This window comes from Haplochromis burtoni, unplaced genomic scaffold (genome assembly GCF_018398535.1).
Source record: "Haplochromis burtoni strain Fernald_Lab_line unplaced genomic scaffold, NCSU_Asbu1 Contig_212, whole genome shotgun sequence".
In the NCBI taxonomy this organism is placed as follows: domain Eukaryota; kingdom Metazoa; phylum Chordata; class Actinopteri; order Cichliformes; family Cichlidae; genus Haplochromis; species Haplochromis burtoni.
Genome location: NW_024582573.1, coordinates 550269 through 572707, shown reverse-complemented (window position 1 = coordinate 572707; position 22439 = coordinate 550269). Strand labels below are relative to the sequence as shown.

Here is a 22439-nt window from a genome sequence, read left to right as displayed (position 1 = left end):
TATTTACCAAAGCTGAACCTACTCCAGTTGCGTTGAGTCACACAAATTTCCCCCAAATGTCTCAGCTCTCGAGTGACTGACGAGCGTATGTTGGAAATACTGCATCATTATCGACCAAAGGCATTTGAATTTCAGCAGTGGCCATAATGACCCTTCTGATAACCACGTTTTGTACTCTTAAAGGTCGTTCTGGGTATCCGAGAACACGTCCGCTTACAGAGCTTGCGTTTGACCTGACACGTCGGAGTAGCTACAGTAGCTCTTAGAAACATTGTCGGAGACCAGACAGATTCAGGGGTAAAGTCTAGAATGAGAAGTATGATCGATGTTAAATATTGAGGTATTTTGAAACGGAAGATTTACTTCAGTAACTATCGGCTTGTATTTGGGTTTTAGATTACAGCAAGTCAGTGCAGGCCTCTGCTCTTGCTCCAAATTAGGCAACACTGTCAAAATATTTTATCAAAGAAACTTTACAAAAGGAGAAGAACTGCTTTATGAATATGTATCGGTAGTGCACAGTGAACAGAGGGAGACGTTTTAAGTCTCGTTGCTTCTTTTCTTTCTGTCCAGCTCGGCTTACAAAAAAATAGCTCTTTCATGGTTATGTGAACCCATCTTTACAGAGATAAATGTGCCACAACAGCAAGCCTGTGGACGACAGAGTTGTGCAGAGTGATGACGAGACAGAGAATAAATATAGGTAACAGGGGTAGCGGCGCAACATGCACCGTGGCTTCTCTTCATCTGCCTGCGATTCAACAGCTTAAGTCCTCGGATATGAGTGTTGGTGAACTGGGTGTTAACAGACGACTCCATGACGGAGGGGGGAGGGAGTCAGCAGAAAGTCTGAATGACTGTGAGCAAATGCACCCACATCTGTTTTATACATGCATATGTGATGCCTGCACCTGCCACACCAAACCGTTTGGTGTGCAAAAACTACGAGCAATTAATTTTTGCACACGCAGCAAATAGGCTGGCGATGAATATACGATAGTGGCATGACTCAACAGGTGAAATTGGCACGCCCATAACACTAGCATAGGCCTCATCTTACCGGTGGTGGCACAGACCCAGATCTTTCTCTAACAGAGGTTGGCATTATAGGGCGTGGGCCGACAGCACTCCAACGCCAGAAGAACCACTCAAATCCAGAGCAAACACTGCAGACAAAAGGGAGACAGGGAGAAAAAACTGGAGCAGGCCTTCTCTTTGTAGATGCCTGCAGCACTGCCGTAGCCAGAGCTTGTGACACTGGCTATGGTTGGACTACACAGAGATTAATATAATCATCTATCACATATCTCTCACGGTCATTTCTTACTTGAAAGAGTAAAGCAGACCTATTATGGTCTTTTCCAGCTTTAAATTTTTTATTCTTGAACTTCACTGAAGTACAGTACAGTACAGGAACAGTGTACACATAATTAATGTCATCTATGCTAAGCATTTTCCTCTAATAAACATAAAAATGTTCTTTTCTTAGAGGAACTGTTCAGCACTTTGTTAGAAAACCACCTAGAAGGGGACCTTTACTCATTTCTAAGTACATTTTTCTATGTGGGAGTCTGCTAGAGTAGCTTTGCAAGATTCACAGTTCAAAATAATCCTTATTTATGTTATACTGGGCCTCTGTGGAGCCTCTCCGTCACTCTGACTGAAATAAGCCATTTTAGTGCACTTCCCCGTTCTTTAAGCCAGATGTTCCGAAACTTTTTCTGGCACGCCCCATTTCAGAAGGCAAAAAATGTTCACACCCCACACTCAATCATTAACAGTGCAAAGAAGGATTCAAGCTGACTTTTACTTAAAGGTCAGGAGATTAACATAAGCAAACCCTTTATTTTCTCTAAAAATAACCCTTATTTTAACCCATATTTTTCACCTGGTTGTTTGAGTCCCACCTGCGGTGATTCAACACCCCACCATTTGAGAACCACTGCTTTAAGCCAGCTTTCTTCTGATTGGCTTCTGCTTGCAAACAGAAATTCTGAACAGCAGGTAAGTTTTTAGCTGCCTTTTAAAAGATACCCCAATGTTCACAGATTTCAGGCTCAGATGGAGAGATTGCTGGAGAGGGACCTGCTGGGGATGTATGGGTAAAAACTTCCACTGATGTACGCCAGTCCTTGTCCTTGCCAACTTAAGTGATTAAAAACAAGAGCAAGCCAGAGATTTAACGCGAGCAACCAAAGTGAAAGCGGAGTCAGAAGTTACACAAACATTCCTTATAGAAAATTTGGCAAAAGTGGCAAGGCGAGCCGAGTTTCCATAACCGTAGGCACAAATCTCTTAGTTCACACTGCAGGTCTTAATGCTCAATTCCGATTTCTTTTATCAAATCCGATTTTTTTGTCTGCTTGTTCACGCTACAAATAAATTGTGACAGCAAACGCGCTCTAGTGTGAACGCTCAAAGTGGTCCGCATGCGCAAAAGAAGACATCACACAGAGCACGCTCTGTTTAGACCCAGACCAACCAGTATTGTTTGACTGATGGCCCTTAATATAAAGACTTGTTTCAGACTTTCCATTTCCCAATTTTGCTTTAAGTTATAAAGTTATTTTGCTACTTACATATGGTCTAATAATTATCTCCACTGCTGTTTTAGAGGAGCGGTGCTTCAAAGGATAGTTGCAGATTTCTGTCAGAATCTGCAGATTATACAGTACAAATAAAATGTTCACGTTTCTCCAACGTTGTCTTCCCAGCAGTTTCACTAACATCTACACTGGATGGCCAGGGCTGATAATTGGCGTCTGTCTTGTGTCAGTGACGTAAAAGACGGATTTGATGCGACATGACCGTTCAAACAGCAGTCGCTTTCTAAAACATCAGATATATATCGGATTCAGACCCAGATCGGATTTGAAAATATCGGATTTGTGCTGTTCACACTGTCATACCATGATCGGATGTGGGTTGCATAGGGTCAAAAAAGTCGGATTGCAGTCGCCTGCAGTATGAACGTAGCCTTATAGGCACAAACAGGAACTTCTGTTTTTTCTTCATTAAGTTGGCAAAAATTGTCAGCTAAACAACTTTTAATAGAATCTATTTGCATAAGTTTGATGTGCAACAGAAATATCTTGGAGCTTAAAATAGATATATAACTGAATGTCATCTGCATAGCCATGCTAAGAAATGTCCTTTTGAGTGCTCAAAATGTGTTAAAGAACGAACAGATATAAGAGAAACAGTAAGGGCCCTAAAAGAGAACGCCGATAGAGACCGACCAGTATCTCAGCCTATGACAAATAACGTGATTGTCATCAGTGTCAATGGCAGAGGTCAGACAACATCAGCAAAACAGAACATTTCCCTGAACCACTTCGGATCGAGAGGTTGTTTGAGACTCTAAGAAGAGCTGTTTTGATGAGGTCTATGAAAGCCAGACTGAAATCTACCAAGATGCTTTTTTTGTCCAAACCACTTAGCTATGACATTCTCCAAAATGTTAGCAATAAAAGGTAATTTTAAGATTAGCCTGCAACTACTGAGAAGAGAGGCGACAAGCTGTTTTTCTGTTTTTAATGGATAGCGTTCTGGTCTTGATTAATGAAAGCAAACTGATAAGACTGAAAGACAGTTTTGAACAGAGATCTTTGTAAAATAACAGGTTGAGCTGGGGTAGGAACAGGCAGCGGAGATGCTGAAGAAAAAGTATCATTTCTCACACTACTCATTTTTTCTACAAAGAAAGTAAGAACATATTCACAATGTTCACTGGGAAAAATTGGGACAACGGGTCAAACACAAGTAAAAATGTCACTAGTTGTGTAACACCCACCTCTGCTCTTTGAAACTAGGTTTTAAGACAGCGCAAAAGTTTTGGTAGCGGACCCTTTTTGGATTCCATTGGTTGACTTGTGATGTTTGAGTGGGCTTCGCTTGCTTGCAGGGAAGCAAAACGGGGAACACACTAGCCGAAATGCAATTTTGAACCTGTCATCTGCTGCCTGACAACAGTTTCTCTTTTTAAAAATGCATCTGCTTTCATGACCAGTGATTGGCACATCGAACAGGAACTCTTGGCCTGCTATCCGCTTGGTATACCGGAGGCCCCGAAACATCAGCTGTCCGCTAATCCAGTTTAAATCATTTGAATACTGTTCACTCTGAGACCCACACGAAATATCCCTCTGTGAATGTACATATAAAAAGTATTACAGTCACAGATAAAATTGGCAGCTACTTTTAATGCATACCATGGAAATGTTTCATGGTTATGCTGGTACTACAGTGACCTCCTGTTGGCACCAATGATTGCTTTTTATTAGATGGAGCCACAAATGTTTCCCGGTGACTGATTTACACATTATTACTGTCTCTACTAGCTAAGACATTCCTTACGTTTTGAGTGGTGGAAGTAAATCACTAGCTCGATTTATGAATAGCTTCTATGACTCAGTTCGCAGTGACTGAGTGATGTGAAAGATCCACTTATGAATTCCAGCATCGATAAATAAACTCTTGAAGAAATACATTTCAGTTGCCACTTTTTGACGAGATCTGGAAACAGCATGCTGCAGTGGTAAATGAAACAAACAAACAAACAAAAAACCAAGGCTTTGCTGCACACAGCAGTCAGATCATGCTGTAGGAAGACAGAAAGGTCAAAATAAACTCTGCACATGCCTCCCAGGTTTTAGCGATAAGAGAAATAAGAGAAGGAGGTGTGTCTTTTGTACACATAGCCATATGAGATCTTTAGACTTGCTGGATTATAACTGTAAACACAAATGTGGCACACAAATGCACCTGGCCATATTATTCCCTTCTGTTAGTCTTCTATAGGGTATGCGTAACTGCTTGCAGGTACTGAGCCATGACTTCAATCAGCAGCCATGCTTCATCGTCAGCTGTTTATTTTTGTCATTCTGTTTGAATATGCAAGTGCAGATACAGTGCCGATGTTTGTGTAGTATGCAGAGGAATGCAGTCCTCGTAGCTGGGAGGTGCTTTGCTGCCTGAGCTGAGTTCAAGTTCAGCCTCCTTTCCTTTTCTCTTGTCTTCTCTCTGTCTTACCCACCACAGTCCGGGGGCTCATCAGGTTCCAGTTGTTTTCTGGCTATTCGGGGTCAGCGATGCACGTTGGCAGACCTCATTGGCAACTTTCTCGTTGCAGTGCAAAAATCTGTTGGAGACTGAACTCGGCTCAGCGTTTGTGTGCCCCGGTGTTGAGTAACAATGAGGTCCGCAGGGCGATTGGCAGATGTCTGTTTGGTGCTGCAGATACAGTCATGCCATTGTGTGGAGTCAGCAAGTAAAATGTGTGTGTTTGTGTGCGTATGTGGATAAGGGGTGAAGAAAAGCGGCTGTTTGTTTTGGCAGGAAGATCATTTGCCAAAGAAGTGGCTCCGCAGCCAATTCTCACCAAACAAGCAGTGAGTGTTTTATCAGTCCAAGCACTTCAACGGGCGAAATGAGAAGGTGGCCATTTTACTCCTCGCACTCTTTGCTGCTCTTCACAGCTAAGAGGGTTAATGGTGAGCTGCCGCTCGGCCACTTTTAGCGCGGTGTTCCATTAAATTCAAAAGCTTGCGATCCCTAAAACTTCCCTGTAACATTTGTTGTTAACAAGAGAATGAAATTAACAGTTCCAGCTAATCAGCAGCATGACAAAGCTTTATGGTTTCTCTGATCTTTTCTTCTACTTGCTATGACTCACTTGAAGCCCCATTGTTTGCTCCGAGCCAAGATCCTCCAGTCCAGAGGGCGTCGGTGCCAAGCATGGCTCTGAGGATATTACAAAAAGGGAAAACCCATCTTCCCCCAAAACCTTCTTCCATTACAGAAAAGAGGTTTTCCGCTTCAATCGAAACTGTCAGTGGAAGTTTTTCAAGCCACTTGGAAAACATCAATTGCTGCTTTTTCAGTCTTTATGTTGGCAAAATCATCAGTCACAGGAGCAGCATGATCCTTTCGTAGTAGTTTTTCAGAAGAAAAGGCAGCTTGTGCATGTGTTTTTATGTCCTTTATGCTCTCTTTTGTTGTGTGCATGTATTGTTGAGCTGCACAGCTGACAGGTCTGTGAAATATCAGCACCTGCATTGTTTTTTCTCACAGTAATCTTTGCAACTGATGTGGACATGAATATGCCGCCTGTGTGTGGAGCACATCTTTTTAGTTTTAAACGACGAGCTGTTTCATGTTGGCGCAGGAGTAATAGGAGCCGCGGCGTGACAGCCAGGCCTGAGGCGACCCAGAAATGTGCCTTCTTGGAACTTCCTTCTCATTCCTTGGGCATAAGAACAGCGGTGCAGCGCAGGCTAGACTCCAAAACCAACAGTTTTGGAAATATCTGTTACATTTGCATCCCAAATATTCAGAAGAGCTTGCATGATGTTCTTATTTGGGTTGACAGGGTTTCATTTTTCATTCTTCGTGCCTCTTGTGTTTTCTTGTCATACTTGGCTGTTTTTGTGTTGACTTATCTCGTTGACACACAGGATGGGTAATTTTGGGCAGCGTAGATGTCTGACTGCAAACAACATGTACAGCTTAGAGTCCGCGCAGGAACGGCGTAAACATGGTTTCCGATTGAGGCAAATTCCTGTGGTCATGTCGCCACTTTTAATGTTGACTTTTTTCTCCAATACACCTTCTTCTTCTTCTTTCATCGCTATGTGGAAAAAACACTTAAAGAGAACCTATTATGCTCATTCCCAACACTTATTTTTATTCTTGGACTCTACTAGAGTAGCCCTGCATGATTCAGAAAATAATCCCTTGTTTTAATACTGTTCAGGCTCTCAGTTCAACTAGTGGAATAAGCTATTTTAACTCCCTTTACGTTAACTTTCTGCTGATTGGTAGCCCCTCACAAGCAAAGGATTTGGACGGTGGATGGGTGGGGCTTCGGTGTTATTCATATGACCAGGACATCCACATTTATTCACATTATAAAGAGCCATGACTAGAAAATAACCTGCCTGAAACTGAATGTTTGGAGCAGTCTGAAGCCCGAGCTTGTGGCTCATTGGCTCATCACTCTAACATATTATAATATTAAAGAAAAGAAGAGTGTCACACACCTCTTTAATTGCTCTCTTTTAAATTTAATGTTGTCTGCAAACGTCTTTGACAGAAAAGTCTAATATGTTTGAGTAAATTAAATCTTAAACAGTTAAACCACAAATTTCCTTTTACTCTGAATCGCATCTCCTTGTGAGGGACCAAAAATCTGTGGGCATCCTCTTTGTGGGATAATGCCTAATACAAAAATGTGAAAGAAGCCATGCTGTCTCTGTTATAAGTTAATAAAAATTCCACCTACAAGCACCTCATATAAGTGATAAAAGACTAGTTTGTTAGTTTCAAAGGGCTAATGTGTGATTTCTTGGCAACCTCAAGTCTTCTTGTTATCGTCCAGTTTCTAACAAGGTATGAGTCTGACACAAAATACCTTTGTTTACCTAATCCTTTCTGTACAGCTGTAATTGATGGAGATAAAACGAGCTAATTACTGAGCTGACAGGCCGAGTCATATTAGCCACGTTCGCGTTTCCAATCTTTATGCAAAGAGACTTTAACCATTAGGGTGTGTGCCGGCAGGATCTGAAAGCCACTCAAATCTAGAGCAAACACTGCAAACAAAAGTGTCGAGGCGATCAAAAGCGGAGCAGGCATTTCTTGTGCCCCTCTTTAAAAGAAAAAAAATAAATAAATAGAGAGAAGGAACCTTCTTGACCTGCTTTCAGCCAATCAGCCCTTGACAACAGGCTCAACCTGAGCAAACAGTGAGGAAAGTAATCAGCTTTCACATAACCCTGATAGTAACTATCTCCTCAGAGTTATACATCAGCTGGTATTGATTAATGTGATGATGTTGTTGCCGTCCAGCACCGTGGCGTAGAGATGACTGCACTGGTGTTTTCCAGCTTTTAAACTTTGCTTGTAAGTTATGTGCATAAGTGCTTAATTAGCAGTTTTCCTCCTCAGTTAATAATTATATCTATAACATGTAAGAAAACTGCAAGGAAAATCATCACATTCTGGCATTTTAGAAGTGTGCACTGGCAGTATTTTCACATTTTTGCTTTCGAAATGACTGCAGAGATAATTGCATTAACACAGACAAGTCTGATTAATTTTCCGTCGATCTACTAACCGATCAATCACCTAATCATTTCATCCCTAAACTGAATTAAAACAAGTTGCGTCACAGCTCCTGGCTCCAGCTGCACGCTCACCCTACAGACACAGGAATGGTATCAATCTTCTCATCTAACTCTTGGCCAGAAAGAAAGTGCGCCTGCTTCTCAAAAATGCCGAGCTATTTCTTTGAAAGCTCAGGGTGCTCAAAACAAACCAGTTCATTCAAACACGCGTGCGCCAACGCATATAATGAATATAAATGGAGGACTTGAGAGATGCAGTATATGCTCATCGCCAACAATTCTCAGTTTCCTTTTCCCACCACCTACATTTGGAAAGGTGTGTACGCCTGTATGGCTCCATTAAAAGGTATCGGTTTTAATCATACTTAAAAAAGTGATTACGTGGAGCTACAGCACAGTGAGCCTGTTCTTATTTGGAAATATTGACACAACAATGAATCACAGACTCATATCCTCTCAGTTTTCTCACGTCTGCTGACATTTCAAACTGTGCGAATAATTGCCAAATTGTCTCGGGCTGTATTAAGCCAGGGGAGGATACAAATGCCTTTAAGCAACATCAGCTGAGGAGATGTAGAGGCCGGAATAAATGCAACGCTGCTTATCCTGCCAACAAAGCCTTAGAAACAGTTACACTTGTTTCATAAATCAACTTGTTAAAAAGCACATGCACATAAGAGAATAAGCACTCCCATTTTCCTAAAAGCTGTACGGGAGGATGGTGGTGGAAGGGGGTGGGTCAGGAGGTGATGGAGTTTGTAAGATAAACTTGGCTAAACTTTGTCAGTGTACGAAATTCCCCTCATCAGACCCCAGCCTGCCATCCTCCCCTCTCTACCCATCCGTATCCAACAGTGTGCAAAGCTAACAAAGCCAGTATTTAAAAAGCTATTAAAGAACTACACAACTTCTTTCATCATTTAAAATGTCAAAAGCTTGAATAAGCATCCCGTTTATACAATGAGCAATCCCTCCAGGAATAATTCTCAGAATTTCAGCCACTCTTCACATCATTTGTGCGAGTTTGCAGTTTTGCCTGCAGGGTGCTTGTAGATTTTATCAGTTACTGCATCTCAAATACAAATAATCCAATTCAGAATCACCACTATAAGCTGAGCTCAAACTAAAATGGAAGGTAAGTTCATGCCTAAGGGTCTTGCTGTCTGTTGGATTTTGGAAATCTAAGTCATGCGTCAACTCCAGCAAACACTACCATTTAAAGGTTTAGATTATATGTAACTTTTAATTTAAACGGGGACCTATTTAGGAGACTTCCTCGCTTTCTATCAGATATATGCACTCACGAGACACTTCATTAGTTATTCTTTGCTAGTAGTTGGTTGGAACCCCTTTTGCCTTCAGAACTGCTTTCATTCGCTACAAATTCAAAAAGCTGCTGGAAACATTCCTCAGAGATTTTAGTTCATATTGACTCGATAGAATCACACACTTGCTGCAGATTTGTTGACTGTACATCCGAGAGGTGCACTGTTGGATAGAGATCTGGTGATTGTGGAGGCAATTTGAGGATAGGGAACTCATTTAAAGAAATAGCCTGAGATGATTTGAGCTTTGTGATGTGGTGTGTTATCCTCCTGGAAGCAGCCAGAAGAAGACGGGTACACTATGGTCAGCAACGGTACTCAGGTAGACTGTGGTGTTTAAAAAATGCTCAGCTGGTACTTGAGGGGCCCAAAATATGAAAAACACTGATATACCACCACCACGAGGCTGAACTGTTGATACGAGGCAGGATGAATCCATGCTTTCATGTTGTTTGCACCAAATACTGACCTCACCTTCCAAATAAAGACTCATCAGACCAGGCAACATTTTTCCAATTTTCCATTGTCCAATTGTGGTGAGCCTGTGCAAACTCTAACCCAAATTTTCTGTTCTAAGCTGACAGCTAAGCAGTGAAAAAGGTATCATGACTCCTACTTGACCAAGCATAATGTTATTGGCTTGTATTTTTCTAAGGTGGTATAATGAAACAGATTACACCGTATTTTGCTAGCACACTGACCGAGATTCAGTGATCAGGGACAATGACTTTGTTGCTTTCCATCGCCACAACTGACAGAACCAATATCATCTTTCTGTTGGCTCACTTGTGTGTGTGTGTGTGCGTGCTCCAAAATGTTGTGTGTTACATTCATAAAACTACAAGAGAGAATGCAAAAAAACCCAAACAAAAACTGGGCATACTGCAGTCTTTTTGACAGGATGCTGTCTGACGTCCAAAATATTGTGACGTCTGCCTGGGTTTCTATTATTCAGCTGACATAATGTTGTCTGATTGTGTCAGAAACACCAGCTGTAATATTTTAATAGTATTTATACTCTTCTCCCTGCTGTAGTTTTTGTTAAATCACTGTAAAATAACAAGAAATAAAAGGTCAGACTTTGCACAACTTTCAAGTGATCTTGACAGGATCCTTGTGGGACTAAATACGGCATGTGGGAAAATCACAGTCTTGATCATTTTCTTAAAATCTGGTAAAGCTTAAATCTTCATTGTGTTTTCAGTTTCCTTCTGAGGTTCTCTCGTCAGTCTTGTCATATAGTTAGATTAGTAATGAAGCTTTGGGCATTCTTTGTTGGCAAAATAGCAGCTCTTAAAGAGCAGGCCACATTTCCAGTGTTGATACTGTTTCACAGAGTTATGATCTCAGATCACACACATGAGAACGTATATTAGTCTTTTGCTCATGGACATTTTCATACTAAGCCACACACAGACTCCGGCAGTGTCTTCAGAAAATGCTGATATAGTTAATTTTGACAGGTAATGCACAATGATCCCTGAAAAATCCTAACTAAAACAGTCATTCATTAAGGTTTTGGAATTGTGACTCGGTCGTATGGCAGTTTTTCCACCCAGTCTCATGCTGGAGGGAATTAGGTAGGTAAACATTAAAATTTGGAAGTTGGCTCTAAAACTAGAAGCCAAGAATTGTTTACTCTATTACATTAGGAGGACTCATTTGGGAAGACTTTGCTAGGGAAACGCAACTCCCCTGCAGATATTATACCTTTAGTGTCATTTTGACAAACATTTCAGTCGTAGTTTGGTGAAAAGCGGTGGGACCTGCATTAAAAACCTTTACCTGGCCGTCACCAAATTTTGTTCTTTTCTAACAGCTGCCACGGCATTGAATTCGGGCTAAGACAGACATGTTGTGTGTTAGGCATCAAGATAATTAACTGGTCACAGTCAGGTTTTCCTGGAAATTGACTGTATTAGTGAGTCTATTCTCTTATTCTCGCCTTTTCCCTTTCATTTTTTTCCCCCGCTTGGCAACTGTCACACAGAAAGCTTTGAAGTGGGTGTAAATAAGAAGACATGCATGCTTAATGAGCACGAGTAAAAATGGCTTAATACTTGTTTTCGCGATGTAGCTCTGCTTACCGAACTGAACGTCGAGGCAGCGTGACTGCTTAATTAAGCTGCCTGTTAACACAAAGAGGCCAACAGTGACATTTGCTGTGGTGACGGTCACATCATATCTGATTAACTTCAAGTTGTCGTTTGAAAGAGTCCCAAACATCTGCAACTAAACGCTTATTTTCACCTCCCGATCTCACTTGTAAAACTAAATATCCTACTGTGACTTGCCGAGCAGATGTAATGAGCCGAGATCAAATACTGAAAGTCATTCACAGACGCTGATATGTGAAAGGGCCAGAGAGTGAAAAGGAGAAAGGAAAAAAACAAGAAGTGAGGAATGGTCTTCTGCTTTCAGATTTACAGCCGCGGGGTCACCAGTAGAGTCGGAGCTGGAGCAGAGTGGTGCAGAACTCGCCTCCTCCTCCTTCCCTGCCTCCCTCCCTCCTGGCCTCCTTAGCCTTCTATGCTCACACCCAATTTTTTGGCTCTTTGTTACTGTATATAGGTCACACTGTGATCGTGTGTATATACAGGTGAATTTATTCTCCTTCCCAGCAAGCATATGGAAAGAGGTACTCAAAACATTTCCTAGAAGTAACTGAACAGAAGAACAATGCTGCATTTGAAGCAAAGGTCATGCCTTCGTGTGTTTTAGAGGAGAACTCATTCTGAACAGATCCTCACTGTAAAAAATCAAAATAATGCATTCATTGTGTCATGTATAGATTTTTATTTGAGTGTTTACGTTAAAGTAAAACGTGTTTTATGAGCTACTTTTATGTTTTTTTTTATGTAAAACTCTTTATTTTAACTTCTCGCCACACACCTACAGCACTAGGAACATTTCTAGAATTCTAACGACATCTGTGTGCATGTATGCATGCGAGTGTCAACTCGGCTAAGCTCAGCTATGTTGTCATCATTTAAAGAATTTATACAGTACATTTAAGGAATCATCCCAAGCGGTGCATGTCTTTTATTTGCAGAGAAGGAGCGACGGTTATAAAGCAATATTACATTTTTTCCATGTCTTTGTTCTTGGCACAACAAACAGCAACGCTGCAGTGAGTCAATTTTATCATCACAAATATGTGATAAGAATAATATGAGCAATAGCGCTTATTTTTTTAAATAGATTAAACAGGACAGTTTTCCATCGCTTCTCACAGCCTCTGTAACAAAATGTAATGCTTGAGCGTGCGTGTGAATAAAAGTGCGTTTGCCCCCACTAGCTTACCTGAGCTCCCCGTGAAAAGCGAACACAATCTCAGCCTGAGCAGAAAGGCAGGATGTTTTTGATGAAGCAGTGGGCTTAATTTAGGCCCAGGCATTCTCAGTATCTGTCACCTAACTCCCAGTGATCTCAACACACAGTGTAGTTGTGCGCATGTGTGTGTGTGTCGGTTTATGTTTATCCACAGAGGCAGGCTATAAATTCAAGAAATGTACACCGACATTCGGCCCCCCTATAAACTGTAATACCTCCCAAATATAAAGACAACGTCATACCCATTCCCCGTTTTATTTTGCTAGTAATAATGGAGCAAATAAAAACCGCAGCTTTACAACAGACACTACTATGATAGTGTCTCTCTGATAGGATTTTATTATGAATTATTAATACTGGCTATTAAAAAATAATCCCATTAACTCTGCCAAATGCCCCAAAATCTTGATTTCTTCTTCTAAAGAAGCTGGCTTGGTTATAGCTCCTGCTTGGCCATTAAGTAACCAAACAGGCGTAGGCATTGCCAGCAAACCAGCAAAAGCAAAAAGCGAGTGCCAGCAACCTCTGCCAAAGACTTCAGCTTGCACCCAGTGTTCTTCTCTTACTGGTACACAGAGAAATGATCTGCCTACTTCTTCGAATTGTACATTTTTCTATCCCTGTTTGGATTTTTTTTAAAAATTAAAAAATATTTTAAGAATGAAAACCTTTTGTTGCAAGCAGAAAGATTTAAGAGAAATTATGTAGATTCTTGTTTTTTTGAGCATGTACGTTTGCTGATATGAGCACGTGCATTTGCTCCTTCTTGGCCATTAAGTAACCAAGCAGGCGTAGGCATTGTCAGCAAACCAGCAAAACTAAAAGCCGAGCTCCTACAAACTGCCAGTGACTTTGTTTTGCACAGAGTGTTCTTCTCTTTGCTGGTACATAAATAAATTTTCTACCCTTTGAGTTTAAGACATTTTCCAGTCTGCATGGAAAATGTTCTTATTCATAATACTGACAAACCTCTTTTTTTAAGCAGCTGCATAACGTAATTATATGGATCTCCATTTTCTAGCTCTCTCTCCATCGTTGCTGGATGAGCATGTACATTTTTGAAAATCACAAAAGAGGACCTTGCGACGTCTGACCTCGAGCTTGGCGTCACTTTAATGCGGCATTAAACGAACGTGCTCCATCTCGTCAAACGACTGCATGGAGAGCTAGGAGGAGATCTCTGTGGTCGTCATGCACCCATAACGAATGGAAAGACAAGAAGACCACACAGCAGCATGGTCAGATCAGGTTGTCAGAGACCATATATAAAATCTGGGTCAGGGTCCAGGCCGTAACCTCACTCTCACTATGGCTCCGCTCTCGCTTCTCTGTACCCGATTCCACCTTCGTCCCACGACTCTATCTTTGTGTTTTCTCCCTCTTTTAGTTGAATCGCTTCACCCACTTTCCACATCCACGTCTTTATGCATTTCATTCCCTGTCTCAACCTACTCGGCCCGAGCAATCCAGGCAGGCAGGCTGTTTGTGCTGAGCTACATGGCATCTTTAGATTATATTAAATTTATTGTGAATTCATGGCAATGAACGATGCATTTAAATAAAATAATGGCAAAATCTAAATTTGTGAATTGTTGAGATAATAGTGAAACTATATTATATTACATTATATTATATTATATTATATATGTATAATGCTGCATTTTTTTCTAGAAATACCAGGGCCAGAAGACAGCATGTCATTTTTAGATGTCAACTAGGGAACTGGCTTAGTACCTCTCCTCTTTCTTTCCTTTTTTTTGGGACATTTTTGATTATAACATCTGAAAGAAAAACCACAATGGTCCCTTTGTTGGAGATGAAAGTGTTTCCAGTGTTTTTAACTCTTAATGATTTCTCTGTGTTGTTTGCTTTTAGGAAGTGAAGAAGCATTTGAACCAGAAAACGGATAATTACATCAAACTTATTTATTTATTGTAAAGTAGAACAAAAGAATGAAAAAAAATTTTTTTTACTTGTTATTTGCTGTTTTACCCACACACGAGTTATGTTCTGAAACCACTTTTAGTACTTTGAAAAAGATACTTGAGAACAGCACCCATATTTTAAAGACATACTCTGTATTCTGAGATAAGCCTCGTGACCTTTGATATGTGATTGATGTGTTTGGACTTGTTTTGTTTACCGTAGCACACAAAAATTATACTTTGCTGCCTAGCAGGCATTTTCATCTAAGAGCTACGTGAGTTCCTCTTCATATTGCTACTGGGTCCAGTTTCTGTTTATCGGGGAACATTTCCTCACATAAATCACCCGCTCTTTAAAAATAAATTCCAAAAAACATACCTTTTCTTCTATTTTGACTGTATGTGCATTAAACATATGGGATATAAATTTTAAAAATATACATTTTTGACTTTGTCTAATACATATTTTACAGAGCTAAGCTGGCTGCTAACCCTTGTTTTATAATAGTGCTACTTAAACTAAATATATCAATTTCAGAATTAAGTATTGCAAGTCAATTCCTTGTCAGATATTATTATTAATCTTTTAATTTGTTTTGTGTACTTTTAGAAAGTTGAATAGAAAGAGCCAGAGATAAAATTTAAGAGGTGCCACATAGTTGCCTACTCTCTAAGGCAGACCTGGCAGGCCTGCAGCAGCTCTAACAGTGGCCTTGCTGCCATTAATAATGGGAAAATGGCAAACACTGTACAAATCAACTGGCATGAATCTCTGTGCTTCTCTACAGCACAGTCTCTCTGAACCTATTGTGGAGCTAACATGGCTGCCAGCAATAAGACATGATGACATTATCCTGCTTTCTTGCTGGAGGCCTCCCAGTAAGGAGTTCTTGTGAACACATCTTCCGAGTGACATGGAGACGGGCCTGCAGCCACCAGCGGAGCTGAGCTGAGCCGCTTTAGAGCCCTGCTGAGACCTGCCAGGCCCACAGCTTTCCCTGCCAGGGGCCTCGCTCGAAGTCAAAGTGAGTTACAACCCATGCTCTTGACACACACATGCTAATGCAGAAGCAAGCACCCACTATGTAGGCATGCAGGCGCACGCACAGGTGGAATACATAGAGGAATATATGTGTGCAACCATAAACCAGTACAGAGGCAAAGAAATAACACTGTACGTGCAAATATATGCACACTCATACATAATGATACCCCTCTAAAAGAGATTGTAGCTCCACTGGACCACTAGATAGACTACATTTACATACAATCACACACAATCATAAATTTGGTATTTGCAGCCTAAATAAATGATATCCCTGCTTCTACCCATGCAGTAAAGTGAGCATGTCGTCCAACAGGGGCTCTATCTGTCAGGGGTAGCTTGAGATCAAGGTCCAGCAGCTGCTGGATCAGCTGGATTGATCTGTCTGGGTAAACATGAGGACTGAAAATGAGCATGTTTGTGATTAAAGGCTTAACAGGAAGTGCGTGTGACAGTGAGAGAGAGGGAGCTTCAGTATGCCGTTTATACCCTGTACAAAAGAGAGCTCTGTGTATTACCTCCATATATATGTGTGTGTGTGTTATATTGTGCTTATATCCAGCTCCATTTTTAAAAAATGTTTGGATACTGCTGGAGTCAATTTATAGCAACATCATCCTTATATTATACTGGACATTACTGGTGCAGCCCCTTAGTTCACCCTCCTTTCTTCTGATTGGCTGCCCCTCGTTAATAGAAGTCAGTGGGCGGGCGTTCTGTGCTCACAAGCCAGAACTATGTACCATTAACTGGATTGCTGCCCCTGACTGAGCCTGGTTCTGACAGAGGTTTGTTCCTGTTAAATGGGAGTTTTTCCTTCCCGCTGTTGCCAAGTGCTTGTTCAGTTTAATGTTTGAATATTGGGATTTTCTCTGTTTTCTGGCCTTTACTTTACAATACATCGTGCTTCGAGGCGACGAATGTAATTTGGCAAGTTAATTCACACAACTGAAGTGAATTAAGAAAACCTCTCAAGCCACTGTAACACATTTTTGACAGAAAATCAGGAAAATCATATTGGGGCTGGTTAATGTTTTTCATCGTGACTCACCTAAAAAGAGACAGTCTTCCAGGAAATGGTTACCAAAAATATTTTCCTAACCATAATCACGCAGTTTTGGTGCCTAAACATAACAAAACTGCAAAAGTGAAATTAAAAAACAACCTAAAGTTGTGACTCAACCTTTTCTGAGTTGTCACCAGATATCCAAAATTATACTGCGAATTACTGGAGACATCAACGGCCCCCCCCAGGTGGAATACTCAAGGCCATTTTTTAGATACTGAGCAAATGAAGGAGAATTTACTTAAATGTGGTTGTAGCCACCTTAATAATCTTGCAAAGTGCCTTTACATACAGAGTAAATGTGTCAGTCCCTCTGCTCATTACAGCCAAAAGACCCTATTAAGCTCTCACATGAGGGCTGACCAACAGTTTCATGCTGGCTATATATGAATGTATCTCACAGCGATAATATATCGCGAGTGCATGTGTAGCTATATGGTTTGTGTCTAATCCCAGGAATGTTGATGTGGTCCAGAGTTTAATAAATGGAGGCGTGGGTGTGGAGTAAGAGTCCCCTGGAGCAGAGTTAAGGTCTTAATGTACTAAAAAGCCTTGACCCAGACCATATACACCCACTCACAGGGACACAGCACCTTCTCTCCAGTCCAGCACATTCTTTCATACTTTGGCTACGCAGCAAAGAAATATGCACTTAGACATACACGGAGATATGCAAGCACAACATGGACGATATGACCTTAAACAACAAACATGCGCAAAATGTACCGAGTGGCTCAAACACACACACACACACACACACACACACACACACACACACACACACAAACACATCCTTGTTGACTTGTGTTGGTCGTCATTCAATGAGGAGCACATGACTTAAATCGGGTGTGGTGCATGACATCTTATCGAACAAAAGCGTCCCACAGAGAGAGCTGATGGGGGAGACGATCCCTCCCCGCTTGTCCTGTCTGTTGGGAGTCATGAGGTCTCCATCTCGTTTGCCACGCTGTGTCTCGTGGTACAAAGTCCATAAAATGTTCAAGTTAAAAAAAAAAAAAAAAAATCCCCTGCTTTTAAAACTTTCAGCTGCGGTGCTGTGTTGTCAATAAATCAGCTGCTTTCCCTGAGGATAGCAACGTTATCTCCGGGAGGGAGAGGAAGTGCAAAACACTGCACGTTTTTCAAGAATGAAGCCTTTGAATTTCTTGTTATGTCCTATAAATGTCTCACCTTGAGGGTCTGATGTCTCGCCATGAGAATGGAGGGCTTGTATTCTACACATTCAACCCGTCGCTTCTACATGCTTCTGCAGTCATGCAGAAATAAACTCAAGTATGTTTATCACAGAAGCTTTATTGTGTTTTGTCTCATTTAAGTGTCTTGCTGATAAACTTGTCATTTAACTGTCAAAATCATGACGGCTACCTCCATGTCAGATCTTACAGGGAATATTTCTTCATTTTCTCAAATGCATTGTAGCTCTGAACTTTTCTAACATTAACCAGCGGAGCTGAATATTAGAATGTAAATATCTATATCAGTTGGACCAGACATTACCCAGGCAGCCTCCTTGTAGAAAGTAAAGTCCAAATGAGCACATGTGTGAAAGGTTCAGGTAATTCACAGAGTGAGTTTGCATCACGTCCCGCCTCCTGCGCAGACTATCCAGTCGCCACTCTTTGCCCAAACCTAAACTGCACAATGCATTTCAAGTGTCACTATGCATCTATCACATGTGAGAAAAGCCAACTCTGGACAATGTGCAGACCTGATTCTCTCAACATTACCTGGAATTTATGTGTAAAACTTGCTATAGTCTCATCCACCAAAGTTGCTCGTCACCATTGAGTCACCAGCTTCAGTGATAAGATTGTTTATCAGAACAAATCTTTGCAACTGTTGCAACTGTTTTGGAGTCCTGTAAGTCCTGTTAATACAGGGGAAATAATGCGAGTTGCAATTGCTCAAGTGCTTCTGTGAGAGTTAAAATGGCTAAAAAATAAATAAATCAGAACTCCACAATGACAAGAGAAGTGAAAAGAGGATTCTCAAGCTTACTCCTGAACATTTCCCTTCTCTTTCTACCTAGCTGGAAAAAGCTTGAAAAGTGTGAGCAAACTGGTGAAATCAAGCTGAGCAGGAAGGGGTAAACAGGACATTTGTGTGCATGTGTCTGTATAATCCCATCACAAGATAGTGTCGTCGAGAGCCATTGCCCCGAGGCAGCTGGCCATAGTCCATCAAGGGAACTTTAAATTAGAGTAATGCTCACTAACACAAGGTTAGACAGTTCATCTGCTGGAGAGATATGAAAAGGGGGAATTGTCTGGTGCTGTGCTGATGGCCCAGAGAAAATAGAGTGAAGAAGTTTTGAATCCCAGGCCTATACGTGGACATGGCTATTTGTAGATTGAACTGAGGCAGATGCAGACAGGGTTGGAGAGACTGAGTCCTTTGATAATCGATAATAGCCTTGACAAATGTAAGACAATGTAATATAAAAAAAAAGTGAAATAAAATAAAGTTTGTCAAATGATTTGTTCCTGGTTGAGTAAAATGCTGAATAAAGTTTGTTTAAAACTAAAACTGTCTTCTTGTCCTTGTGCACAGAATATTTACTGTATAACGTTTAATTTAAATGATCAACAGTGTTTGAACTTTTTTGTTCTCCAATCTTTAAAACAAGCCCACAAATGTATCAAATGTCCCGACGCAGCTGGGCACAGTTGCTTTTGGCAAACGATGCCCAAACAGGAGTGAACAGTGTGTTGCTTACGGACTACTTAAACCTGTGGAATAATACGAATTTGGTGCTCTGACACTGTACATGTGGGACCAATTAAAGATAAACTACAGTGAACTGCACTGAACATCGTCAACCTTACAAGTATAAAAATGCAAAAGGCGCATCTGAGGGAACACGTGTGCATTTTCACGTGCTGAATCCTTCCAATAAAGTTCAGATGCGTACAAGTATGATTCATTTGGCTGCTTCAAGTTCTCCATTTAAAAAAAAATGGTTACAAAATATTGTCGTTTCCGTTTACGATGAGTAATCTGCTACGATTGAAAGTGCTGAAGAACTCGTGAATGGTTTACAGCATAAAACACATGAGCTTATTTAAAGCAGGAAGCTTATCCAAGAAAGCTTGCTATCAGGCTTCAACTGCTATGTAAAACTGGGTAGTTAGGCCTCCGTTGTCTATGCAAAGTGACAGCTAAAAAAACAGTCCCCTGAGCTCTGCGGGGAGAAGAGACGTGTAAATGATCTAAGTAATCTTGTTTAGATCAGCTTTTCTGAAGATATAACTGACAAGCGCACACAAACAGGAAAAATGAGTCAGACATTCCTTGCATATGAAATGCACTCCTCTCACAAATGTTATGATAAGCTATGGTAAATGCTGCTCTTTGCTGCACTTTCACTTTACAAAAAAAAGTTCTCCTTTTTATTCTGAGAAAGAGGAATGACACAAATGCTGCAGCCGGAGATGTTCTAAAATATACCCTCTTTAACTGCAGCGCTATACAGTACCTTATCTGGTATGTGTTGATATCACTATTAGTCATGTGTAAAGAATCTGTGAGTGTTTGTGAGAGTTTTGTTTCCCTAGGCAAAGTTTGGCAAACCACAAAATTCCTTTAAATCTCCCCCAACTCCACCAAATTATTAACAGCTCCAAACACAGCATATTTAAAAATGCTTTGAAATTCGAGCTTGAATAAAAGAATGAGCTCGGAAATACAAGCAGAGCGTTGGCAGGATGAATTATCATTCTGATTTTGCAGAATTTTAATAAATTCTCTCTATATTTTTATCACAGCTAATATTTTTGAGCAATAATTCACTCTCATTTGTTTAATCTTCTCATGAGCTCTCATGCCTGAACTGAGCTTTGGGAAAACACCTATCTAATGAGTTCATAGGCAAAAGTGAGGAGGGAAAAAAGCCCTTTTTACCTGCCAGTGATCCAGCACATCATATTTAAAACAAAGCAAAACAAAACAAAAACTTTAAGTGTGGGAGGCCAGTGATGTGCCCCACCCAAGTAACTACCCTTTCATAGAGTCAATGAGCCCAGCCCTGAAGCTGCATCTCCAGACTTACCAATAATTCCTAACGGCCTGACCCAGAAGCTGCATCAGGAGGCCCCGTCGCACAGCCTGTGATCCACACCCCAGAGCTGCACTGGAGGAACAGCTCACACAGCCCAGTGGGACCAGTCTTGGATGTGCAAACATGCAGGAACGCCTTATCTGTGCTGTTTTCTGACAGATACTGAACAGATACAAAGACGGCTGCAGAAAAAAAAAGAAGAAAAACAGCAAAAGCGCACCTACAGACTTTTAATATTGTTCTTCAATTCCTATATTAAAAAAACAAATAAATAAAAAATAAACGTTACCAGTTACTAAACACAGTTACAGGGCTAAAATGTCTGCAGCAACTTGTGTGTTTATCATCGGTAAATACACACAGCTGTTAGAGTCCAGCGTAGCCAGTGAACAATGCTGGCAGCTACACACCTCCAGCACAAGGGACACATTAAGAGAAATAGTAGGAGGAACTGGCCCATACTTTGTGTGTGTGAGGGAGTGTTTAATGTATAATGTCCTCACCATGAGAGTAGGATGAAAATCTTATTGCAGGCGAATGGATTGCAAAATGTTAGTGTGAAGTGGAACAGGATCTATTTAAAGCCATGTAAGTAAATACACGCTTCTTTTATGGAATTTTCTTCTACATGAATCAATCATTGGAAAGCAGAAAATGCCACACTATTCTGCTTTCATTTCTGCTTCACATATGCTCAATTCTGCTTAAAGTTCATGTCAAGTTTCAAATATCCTTTAGAATGAGGCCATTTTGCAACATCTGTAAAGTTTTATAAGTTTTCGGTACCTGGCTAAATGTGTAAGTTAATTTCAGTGCCAAGCATGGTGGCTTCTGCTCACTGTTCCCAAACAGATGAGAAGATTTAAACCAATCTTAGGGGTTAAACTGGGCCTGTGCGATTACAAACAGCATTCCAGCACCTTCAATTATTAATGAAATCAAAAAGAAAGTTTCATACATAATATCAACCAAGTTCATTTCTCATGTCCCAAAGCCTGGAGTTCTTTCCAGCTGATGACAGATGATACTCAATCAACATAACATGAAGTAATTTCAGCCAACCAGCCGGCCTGCAGACGCTACTCACACCTTTTCCCCCCTGCATTATCCCTGTCATGCATGTAGATGACATAAAGTTGCAGTCGTACTAGTAGGTGCTACAGAAGGAGAAGAGCAAAAATGAACTTGGTTTTCTTTGTTTGAAGTAGCAGGTAATTTCAAATGCAACGCTTCAAATAACTCAGCAAATATCACCAAACACAAGCTGTTTCTCTATAATTTGGCACACAATCTGTCTTCTTAGTTAACTGCACATCTGCTGCAGCTGGGGAAGAAAATGGTCATGTGTGATAACTTCACTTCAGAGATTGTGAAAGGTGTAAGAAGTGGAAGAGAGAAGGGAAAAATTAGAAATTTAAGTCAAAACTGCATCAATTTTTTTAAAATTTAAAGTGTCTATGAGGTATCCTTTATCCCCATTTTTTATTTATTTAAATTAGATACTTTTATTTATTTAAATCAGATATTCTCCTGCGAGAATC

The 22439-nt window shown here is 40.7% G+C and overlaps 1 long non-coding RNA gene across 2 annotated transcripts in view; it reads left to right on the top strand.

Annotated features, from left to right (window-relative positions):
* Positions 1-2852: 2852 nt before the first annotated feature.
* LOC121815428 overlaps positions 2853-22439 on the top strand; it is a 31487-nt gene continuing 11900 nt past the window's right edge. For both annotated transcript variants that reach the window (XR_006055091.1, XR_006055090.1), the window contains exon 1: positions 2853-21486. This is a non-coding gene — a long non-coding RNA (uncharacterized LOC121815428). The remainder of the gene's footprint in view (positions 21487-22439) is intronic.